Here is a 10,727-nt window from a genome sequence, read left to right on the forward strand (position 1 = left end):
CCTCTCGCTATTCTCCTCCAGATCTCCTCCTCTCGCTTTTCTCCTCCAGATCTCCTCCTCGCTCTCTCCTCCAGATCTCTTCCCTCGCTCTCTCTGTCTCCTCCAGATCTCCTCGCGCTCTCTCTCTCCTCCAGAACTCCTCCTCACTCTCTCCTCCAGATCTCTTCCCTCGCTGTCTCTCTTCTTGCTCTCGCTCTCCTCCAGATATTCTCCTGTCTCTTTCAGATCTCCTCCTCCAGATCTCCTCTCTCTCTCCTCCAGCTCTTCTCCTCCTCTCTCTCTCTCCTCCAGATCTCCTCCTCGCTCTCTCTCCTTCAGATCTCGCTCCTCCTCGCTCTCTCTCCTCCAGATTTCCTCCCTTGCCATCTCACTCCTCCAGATATTCGCCTCTCTCTCTCTCCCCAGATATCGTCCCTCACTCTCTCTCCTCCAAATTTCCTCCATCGCCCTCTCTCCTCTAGATCTCCTCCTCACTCTCCTCCCATGCTCTCTCTCCTCCAGATATTCTCCTCTCTCTCTCCTTCCTCGCTCTCTCTCCTCCTCGCTCTGTCTCCTCCAGATTTCCTCCCTTGCCATCTCTCTCCTCCAGATATCCTCCCTCGCTCCTCCAGATCTCGTCCTTCGCTCGCTCTCCTCCAGATCTCCTCCCTCGCTCTCTCCTTCAGATCTCCTCCCTCGCTATCTCTCTCCTCCAGATATTCTACTCGCACTCTCGCTCCTCCAGATATTTCCCTCTCTTTCCTCCAGATCTCCTCTCTCTCTCCTCCAGATCTCATCCTGTCCCTCACCTCCAGATCTCCTCCTCTCCCTCTCTCCTCCAGATCTCCTCCTCTCCCTCTCTCTCGCTCATCCAGATCTCCTCCTCTCCCTCTCTCTCGCTCTCTCCTTCACATCTCTTCCTTTCCCTCTCTCCTCCAGATCAACTCCTCCTCTCTCGCTCTCCTCCTCCTCTCTCGCTGTCTTCCACTCCTTGTCTCTCGCTCCCCTCCAGATCTCCTCATCTCTCTTGCTCTCTCCTCCAGATCTCCTCCTCTCTCGCTATTCTCCTCCAGATCTCCTCCTCTCGCTATTCTCCTCCAGATCTCCTCTCGCTATTCTCCTCCAGATCTCCTCCTCTCGCTATTCTCCTCCAGATCTGTTCCTCTCGCTATTCTCCTCCAGATCTCCTCCTCTCGCTATTCTCCTCCAGATCTCATCCTCTCGCTATTCTCCTCCAGATCTCCTCCTCTCGCTATTCTCCTCCAGATCTCCTCCTCTCGCTATTCTCCTCCAGATCTGTTCCTCTCGCTATTCTCCTCCAGATCTCCTCCTCTCGCTATTCTCCTCCAGATCTCATCCTCTCGCTATTCTCCTCCAGATCTCCTCCTCTCGCTATTCTCTTCCAGATCTGTTCCTCTCGCTATTCTCCTCCAGATCTCCTCCTCTCGCTATTGTCCTCCAGATCTGTTCCTCTCGCTATTCTCCTCCAGATCTCCTCCTCTCGCTATTCTCTTCCAGATCTGTTCCTCTCGCTATTCTCCTCCAGATCTCCTCCCTCTCGCTATTCTCCTCCAGATCTGTTCCTCTCGCTATTCTCCTCCAGATCTATTCCTCTCGCTATTCTCCTCCAGATTTCCTCCTCTCTCGCTACTCTCCTCCAGATCTCCTCCTCTCGCTATTCTCCTCCAGATCTCCTCCTCTCGCTATTCTCCTCCAGATCTGTTCCTCTCGCTATTCTCCCCCAGATCTCCTCCTCTCGCTATTCTCCTCCAGATCTCCTCCTCTCGCTATTCTCCTCCAGATCTCCTCCTCTCGCTATTCTCCTCCAGATCTCCTCCTCTCGCTATTCTCCTCCAGATCTGTTCCTCTCGCTATTCTCCTCCAGATCTCCTCCTCTCGCTATTCTCCTCCAGATCTCCTCCTCTCGCTATTCTCCTCCAGATCTCCTCCTCTCGCTATTCTCCTCCAGATCTGTTCCTCTCGCTATTCTCCTCCAGATTTCCTCCTCTCTCGCTACTCTCCTCCAGATCTCCTCCTCTCGCTATTCTCCTCCAGATCTCCTCCTCTCGCTATTCTCCTCCAGATCTCCTCCTCTCGCTATTCTCCTCCAGATCTCCTCCTCTCGCTATTCTCCTCCAGATCTCCTCCTCTCGCTATTCTCCTCCAGATCTCCTCCTCTCGCTATTCTCCTCCAGATCTCCTCCTCTCGCTATTCTCCTCCAGATCTCCTCCTCTCGCTATTCTCCTCCAGATCTGTTCCTCTCGCTATTCTCCTCCAGATCTCCTCCTCTCGCTATTCTCCTCCAGATCTCCTCCTCTCGCTATTCTCCTCCAGATCTCCTCCTCTCGCTATTCTCCTCCAGATCTGTTCCTCTCGCTATTCTCCTCCAGATTTCCTCCTCTCTCGCTACTCTCCTCCAGATCTCCTCCTCTCGGTATTCTGCTCCAGATCTCCTCCTCTCGCTATTCTCCTCCAGATCTGTTCCTCTCGCTATTCTCCTCCAGATTTCCTCCTCTCTCGCTACTCTCCTCCAGATCTCCTCCTCTCGCTATTCTCCTCCAGATCTCCTCCTCTCGCTATTCTCCTCCAGATCTGTTCCTCTCGCTATTCTCCTCCAGATCTCCTCCTCTCGCTATTCTCCTCCAGATCTCCTCCTCTCGCTATTCTCCTCCAGATCTCCTCCTCTCGCTATTCTCCTCCAGATCTCCTCCTCTCGCTATTCTCCTCCAGATCTGTTCCTCTCGCTATTCTCCTCCAGATCTCCTCCTCTCTCGCTACTCTCCTCCAGATCTCCTCCTCTCGCTATTCTCCTCCAGATCTCCTCCTCTCGCTATTCTCCTCCAGATCTGTTCCTCTCGCTATTCTCCCCAGATCTCCTCCTCTCGCTATTCTCCTCCAGATTTCCTCCTCTCTCGCTACTCTCCTCCAGATCTCCTCCTCTCGCTATTCTCCTCCAGATCTCCTCCTCTCGCTATTCTCCTCCAGATCTGTTCCTCTCGCTATTCTCCTCCAGATCTCCTCCTCTCGCTATTCTCCTCCAGATCTCCTCCTCTCGCTATTCTCCTCCAGATCTCCTCCTCTCGCTATTCTCCTCCAGATCTCCTCCTCTCGCTATTCTCCTCCAGATCTGTTCCTCTCGCTATTCTCCTCCAGATCTCCTCCTCTCGCTATTCTCCTCCAGATCTCCTCCTCTCGCTATTCTCCTCCAGATCTCCTCCTCTCGCTATTCTCCTCCAGATCTGTTCCTCTCGCTATTCTCCTCCAGATCTCCTCCTCTCGCTATTCTCCTCCAGATCTCCTCCTCTCGCTATTCTCCTCCAGATCTCCTCCTCTCGCTATTCTCCTCCAGATCTGTTCCTCTCGCTATTCTCCTCCAGATTTCCTCCTCTCTCGCTACTCTCCTCCAGATCTCCTCCTCTCGCTATTCTCCTCCAGATCTCCTCCTCTCGCTATTCTCCTCCAGATCTGTTCCTCTCGCTATTCTCCTCCAAATCTCCTCCCTCGCTATTCTCCTCCAGATTTCCTCCTCTCTCGCTACTCTCCTCCAGATCTCCTCCTCTCGCTATTCTCCTCCAGATCTCCTCCTCTCGCTATTCTCCTCCAGATCTCCTCCTCTCGCTATTCTCCTCCAGATCTCCTCCTCTCGCTATTCTCCTCCAGATCTCCTCCTCTCGCTATTCTCCTCCAGATCTCCTCCTCTCGCTATTCTCCTCCAGATCTGTTCCTCTCGCTATTCTCCTCCAGATCTCCTCCTCTCGCTATTCTCCTCCAGATCTCCTCCTCTCGCTATTCTCCTCCAGATCTGTTCCTCTCGCTATTCTCCTCCAGATCTCCTCCTCTCGCTATTCTCCTCCAGATCTCCTCCTCTCGCTATTCTCCTCCAGATCTCCTCCTCTCGCTATTCTCCTCCAGATCTCCTCCTCTCGCTATTCTCCTCCAGATCTCCTCCTCTCGCTATTCTCCTCCAGATCTCCTCCTCTCGCTATTCTCCTCCAGATCTCCTCCTCTCGCTATTCTCCTCCAGATCTCATCCTCTCGCTATTCTCCTCCAGATCTCCTCCTCTCGCTATTCTCTTCCAGATCTGTTCCTCTCGCTATTCTCCTCCAGATCTCCTCCTCTCGCTATTCTCCTCCAGATCTGTTCCTCTCGCTATTCTCCTCCAGATTTCCTCCTCTCTCGCTACTCTCCTCCAGATCTCCTCCTCTCGCTATTCTCCTCCAGATCTCCTCCTCTCGCTATTCTCCTCCAGATCTGTTCCTCTCGCTATTCTCCTCCAGATTTCCTCCTCTCTCGCTACTCTCCTCCAGATCTCCTCCTCTCGCTATTCTCCTCCAGATCTCCTCCTCTCGCTATTCTCCTCCAGATCTGTTCCTCTCGCTATTCTCCTCCAGATCTCTCCTCTCGCTATTCTCCTCCAGATCTCCTCCTCTCGCTATTCTCCTCCAGATCTCCTCCTCTCGCTATTCTCCTCCAGATCTCCTCCTCTCGCTATTCTCCTCCAGATCTGTTCCTCTCGCTATTCTCCTCCAGATCTCCTCCTCTCTCGCTACTCTCCTCCAGATCTCCTCCTCTCGCTATTCTCCTCCAGATCTCCTCCTCTCGCTATTCTCCTCCAGATCTGTTCCTCTCGCTATTCTCCCCAGATCTCCTCCTCTCGCTATTCTCCTCCAGATTTCCTCCTCTCTCGCTACTCTCCTCCAGATCTCCTCCTCTCGCTATTCTCCTCCAGATCTCCTCCTCTCGCTATTCTCCTCCAGATCTGTTCCTCTCGCTATTCTCCTCCAGATCTCCTCCTCTCGCTATTCTCCTCCAGATCTCCTCCTCTCGCTATTCTCCTCCAGATCTCCTCCTCTCGCTATTCTCCTCCAGATCTCCTCCTCTCGCTATTCTCCTCCAGATCTGTTCCTCTCGCTATTCTCCTCCAGATCTCCTCCTCTCGCTATTCTCCTCCAGATCTCCTCCTCTCGCTATTCTCCTCCAGATCTCCTCCTCTCGCTATTCTCCTCCAGATCTGTTCCTCTCGCTATTCTCCTCCAGATCTCCTCCTCTCGCTATTCTCCTCCAGATCTCCTCCTCTCGCTATTCTCCTCCAGATCTCCTCCTCTCGCTATTCTCCTCCAGATCTGTTCCTCTCGCTATTCTCCTCCAGATTTCCTCCTCTCTCGCTACTCTCCTCCAGATCTCCTCCTCTCGCTATTCTCCTCCAGATCTCCTCCTCTCGCTATTCTCCTCCAGATCTGTTCCTCTCGCTATTCTCCTCCAAATCTCCTCCTCTCGCTACTCTCCTCCTCCAGATCTCCTCCTCTCGCTATTCTCCTCCAGATCTCCTCCTCTCGCTATTCTCCTCCAGATCTCTTCCTCTCGCTATTCTCCTCCAGATCTCCTCCTCTCGCTATTCTCCTCCAGATCTCCTCCTCTCGCTATTCTCCTCCAGATCTCCTCCTCTCGCTATTCTCCTCCAGATCTGTTCCTCTCGCTATTCTCCTCCAGATCTCCTCCTCTCGCTATTCTCCTCCAGATCTCCTCCTCTCGCTATTCTCCTCCAGATCTCCTCCTCTCGCTATTCTCCTCCAGATCTGTTCCTCTCGCTATTCTCCTCCAGATCTCATCCTCTCGCTATTCTCCTCCAGATCTCCTCCTCTCGCTATTCTCCTCCAGATCTCCTCCTCTCGCTATTCTCCTCCAGATCTGTTCCTCTCGCTATTCTCCTCCAGATTTCCTCTCTCGCTACTCTCCTCCAGATCTCCTCCTCTCGCTATTCTCCTCCAGATCTCCTCCTCTCGCTATTCTCCTCCAGATCTGTTCCTCTCGCTATTCTCCTCCAAATCTCCTCCTCTCGCTATTCTCCTCCAGATTTCCTCCTCCAGATCTCTCGCTACTCTCCTCCAGATCTCCTCCTCTCGCTATTCTCCTCCAGATCTCCTCCTCTCGCTATTCTCCTCCAGATCTCCTCCTCTCGCTATTCTCCTCCAGATCTCCTCCTCTCGCTATTCTCCTCCAGATCTCCTCCTCTCGCTATTCTCCTCCAGATCTCCTCCTCTCGCTATTCTCCTCCAGATCTCCTCCTCTCGCTATTCTCCTCCAGATCTCCTCCTCTCGCTATTCTCCTCCAGATCTCCTCCTCTCGCTATTCTCCTCCAGATCTGTTCCTCTCGCTATTCTCCTCCAGATCTCCTCCTCTCGCTATTCTCCTCCAGATCTCCTCCTCTCGCTATTCTCCTCCAGATCTGTTCCTCTCGCTATTCTCCTCCAGATCTGTTCCTCTCGCTATTCTCCTCCAGATCTCCTCCTCTCGCTATTCTCCTCCAGATCTCCTCCTCTCGCTATTCTCCTCCAGATCTGTTCCTCTCGCTATTCTCCTCCAGATCTCCTCCTCTCGCTATTCTCCTCCAGATCTCCTCCTCTCGCTATTCTCCTCCAGATCTCCTCCTCTCGCTATTCTCCTCCAGATCTCCTCCTCTCGCTATTCTCCTCCAGATCTCCTCCTCTCGCTATTCTCCTCCAGATCTCCTCCTCTCGCTATTCTCCTCCAGATCTCCTCCTCTCGCTATTCTCCTCCAGATCTCCTCCTCTCGCTATTCTCCTCCAGATCTGTTCCTCTCGCTATTCTCCTCCAGATCTCCTCCTCTCGCTATTCTCCTCCAGATCTCCTCCTCTCGCTATTCTCCTCCAGATCTCCTCCTCTCGCTATTCTCCTCCAGATCTGTTCCTCTCGCTATTCTCCTCCAGATTTCCTCCTCTCTCGCTACTCTCCTCCAGATCTCCTCCTCTCGCTATTCTCCTCCAGATCTCCTCCTCTCGCTATTCTCCTCCAGATCTGTTCCTCTCGCTATTCTCCTCCAGATTTCCTCCTCTCTCGCTACTCTCCTCCAGATCTGTTCCTCTCGATATTCTCCTCCAGATCTCCTCCTCTCGCTATTCTCCTCCAGATCTGTTCCTCTCGCTATTCTCCTCCAGATCTCCTCCTCTCGCTATTCTCCTCCAGATCTCCTCCTCTCGCTATTCTCCTCCAGATCTCCTCCTCTCGCTATTCTCCTCCAGATCTGTTCCTCTCGCTATTCTCCAGATCTGTTCCGTCTACGTGGCATCTAAGCAGCCTCTCGGGATTCATAATGACTTGCAGTTATTGTGGGCTGTTATTCTCTGTTTTTAATACCAGTCAGATACCCTTTGTCAATCAGCTGTTAGTGCTGCTTGTTTTCTTCAGCCATTTCCAAGGTTCACTCTTCCTGGATTTTAACATTATCCTTCTGGATATAAATACAATCAATCTCAAGTGTTTCCTCAAGAAAATAGCACAGTGACCCACATGGGATTTCAACCATAATGCCTTGTATTCCACATAATGCTTTGTATTATTGTCATGTGCACATGGGAACCTACGGCATAAAGCAAATCATTCCAGTTAGTAAGCAAAGTTCAACAGAGCCAAAGCCCCAGAATGAAATACATAAAGCAGTGATCCCTGAAGGTGTAGAGAAACAAATATCTCAACAGTGACCTTTTTTCCTCTTCGTCATCCAGGGAAGCGATCTCTGTTTGGCTGTATGTGCAGCTGGCATGCGGCTGAGTCACGCGTCAGGCCTGATTAAAAGCAGCAGTGCTCTCCGGGCAGGGCCCATTTCTCTGGCAGGGCCAGGAGTGCAGTGGGCCAGGGCCACTGTGCTCAGTCTGTAGACATGACCTTGGTGGGGCATGATGGAGAAGGAGACACACAAGCCAGAGTGACACATGGTGTTTATAACCCCGCCAACTCACACACACACACCACACGCACGTCAACTCCAATTGGGCTCATCATTACCTCAAGCACTACTCCCTGTCTCCTTCATATTGACTGATATGCTTTGACTGAAACATTTCTGAAGAGAATCAAATCTACTTACAAACCAAATACTGCTGCCTTAGTTAAGTCTCTACAGCTGTCATTCAAATAATACAATTATATCAAGAATGTACATGATGAAAAAAGGTTATCCAGTAGCTTTCATTTAAAAAAAAAAAACAAATTGCGTAAATATATATATTTATTTTATCCCTCAACGGGCAGAGTTTTCCTCATTATGAATACATCAGAAACAGTTCCAGAGGGATGAAGGCACCACTCTGTCGGCTGTGATGTGACAGAGAAGATAACATCAGCTCTAATGCATCACAGATCTACAGCATGAAGCAACCATGTTTCTTAGGACAACAGACGGTGCAATGTTCACTGCAGTAACATCCTTAGGGTGGTAAAGTAAAGACATCCAGCAGCTTCCCACATACAAACTGTTGCTTATAAATAAGCTTTGTTCAAAGGCTGGGACATACAGCACAGGGGTGCTGTCCACAAGTGTGGTGCTGAAATGAGATATTCACGAAAGAGAGACGTCTTTCTACCCCCTCCATCATACATTCACATTTGAATCATTTAGCAGTTGCTCTTATCGGGGGACTCAAACCAGAAACTTGTCGGTTACTGGCGCAACGCTCTTAAACGCTAGGCTACCTGCCATCCCTTCACTGATACCTCATTACCATTAACATGTAATGGTCTAATGGCCAGTGGCAATCAACAAGGTAAATCTCTGTCACGTCTACACTGTTAATTTGCTCCCTTCTCACGGCAATTAAAACACTAGCACCGGGGCGAGAAGACATTAGTGGCCCTGGGAGAAAGAGAAGGAACATGGGGGAAGGAATCCAACTGTCATCCTGGTCCTTCCAGAGCCACCTCCTCACATGCTCTATATGGAGTTGTATGGCAAATCCAGATTATGGGATTGTAGTGTTGTTTTTATACTCAAGCTGCCCTTCTGGTCAGGCATCTCTCCTAAAAAGGGATATGATTTTTCATCTCAAGTGATAAATGGCTAAAGAAAGGATTTACACAAACAAAAATATGTAATTGTGGGAATAAGAAGCTTCCTCTGTATCCGATAGGCTACCTCTTTACTCTGTTTGAACAGGGCTGATTATCAGATAGCTGTAGGCTACGTTTGACCACTAATCAGATGGTCCAGAAAGACAAAAATCAAACAAATCCTATCTGTAAGCTATTTAAACATAACATGTAATCAGTCTGCTTGATCACCCTTGGAGGCTAATCGGTCAGTGCGCTGCAGTTCCAAGTCTGAGTGAGTGAGGCCCTGTTGCTGGATCAGTTTGACCACTGGGGTGTCAGGTGCAGGTGTGATGATTCTACGTCATGTGAACAAAACAAAAAAAAAGAGAGAAAGATATAGTTTATTTCACTTTTATTTATGATCTAGTTCACTTGCATTGGCAATGTAAACATATGTTTCCCATGCCAATAAAGCCCTTTGAATTGAGAGCGAGCGAGCTGTGGACAGTTGGTCATAAAGCCCATCACACTAGGACACCTCTACCGGCTGACAGTAAGGTGCCGATGGTGTGTTACCCTTAACGAGGAGTTGAGAAGACACACCACCAGAGGCCTGAAGTGGCCTTATGTGTTTAAGTTCAGTTACTTCTCACAGACAGGGAGATGTCCCCAGGTGTGTGAGTGTGAGAGAGTCTCACCAATGTCTGGATCAGAAGCTTACTTCATTCCAGAGGAAACAAATGCGATGAAATGACAAAAATGGTCATGAATATACTCTACATTATTGGAGGGACTGTGCATCACCTAAAACACAGAGCACCACCTTGACAATAGTTTCGCCAAATGTAAAACTGGCCAGTTGCCTACATCTGCTTATAGGCTACTTACTACACGCAATAACGTCTAATTCACACTATTCACCATTGCGCGATGTGAGCCAGCAAACAAGCTAAATCTGCGGGCAAGCTTGCCAAGCCACTACTACCCGCATGCAATAAAGCGACTTTATGCTCTCATAGATATATATATATATATTTATGTCTATGAGTTTGACTGTCCTCTCCCCTCAATTGATGCTGCTCTAAGCCAGTCAATACATAAAGAAACGGAATGACTCCGGGAAGCCTCATTTATAGCATAAATATAACGCATGTCCTATTACTTGACGACAGACAATGATTATTTAATGATTGGAAAGCAGGATATGTGTAGGCTAGTGCAGACAATCACAGGTCTGATGATAGCGATCCGTCCTGCAAAATCAAACCACGGTTCAGAGTCTACAGATACAATATTTACTGAAGCACATGGAACAATATGTCAATGTTTATTTTCGAAGTCATTCCCCAGAGAAATGTGCAGTTGTCTCACCTGGGCATTATTCTGTGCTCCAACACCCGATAGAAAGACAACGTTCGCGGCAGAATTCCTGCGGTCTTTTTACATGGAGGTGATATGCTGCAGACTTCTTCGTCTTCCGGAAGGACAGACTTCAGACTCACATGCCGTTATGAGCCCGGCCGATCCACCTGCATCCCCGCATTAGACAATGGTTGTCTTCCTACACCGCACTGAAGGTAGCAGCATCAATCCCCGTACTCACCGGTGCTGATTGTTCCGTATATGGTTGAGGGCGCGGTCAGCAGCAGTTGACCAATCATTTGCACTCCCAATGAAACTTACATGTGCGTTGCCATGGAGGACAAATCACACCGTTAATGGGTTCAAGCTGTATCTCCCTATTATCTGATCAAATATAGGCACAGCATTGGAACATTTTGGGAGCATTATTGTAACCACCAAATATATTGATTAACTCAAGCTGTTATGACGGTGGCAACTTTCAGCATGAGCATTTTGAATATAACTTCACCAAACCTTTTCATTGTTCCTTTTTAAATGTGTCATGTTATGTAGCC

The 10,727-nt window shown here is 49.7% G+C and overlaps 1 protein-coding gene across 6 annotated transcripts in view; it reads right to left on the reverse strand.

The window, feature by feature from the left end:
* LOC118375284 (neurexin-2-like) overlaps positions 1-10,718 on the reverse strand; it is a 411,303-nt gene extending 400,585 nt beyond the window's left edge. For 3 of the 6 annotated variants that reach the window (XR_008139003.1, XM_052520781.1, XM_052520779.1), the window contains exon 1: positions 10,180-10,718. The gene's annotated coding sequence lies outside the window, so the exon portion shown is untranslated. The remainder of the gene's footprint in view (positions 1-10,179) is intronic. The other 3 variants (XM_052520780.1, XM_052520783.1, XM_052520782.1) reach the window with 1 other exon arrangement.
* Positions 10,719-10,727: the final 9 nt, after the last annotated feature.

This window comes from Oncorhynchus keta, chromosome 6 (genome assembly GCF_023373465.1).
Source record: "Oncorhynchus keta strain PuntledgeMale-10-30-2019 chromosome 6, Oket_V2, whole genome shotgun sequence".
NCBI classification, from domain to species: domain Eukaryota; kingdom Metazoa; phylum Chordata; class Actinopteri; order Salmoniformes; family Salmonidae; genus Oncorhynchus; species Oncorhynchus keta.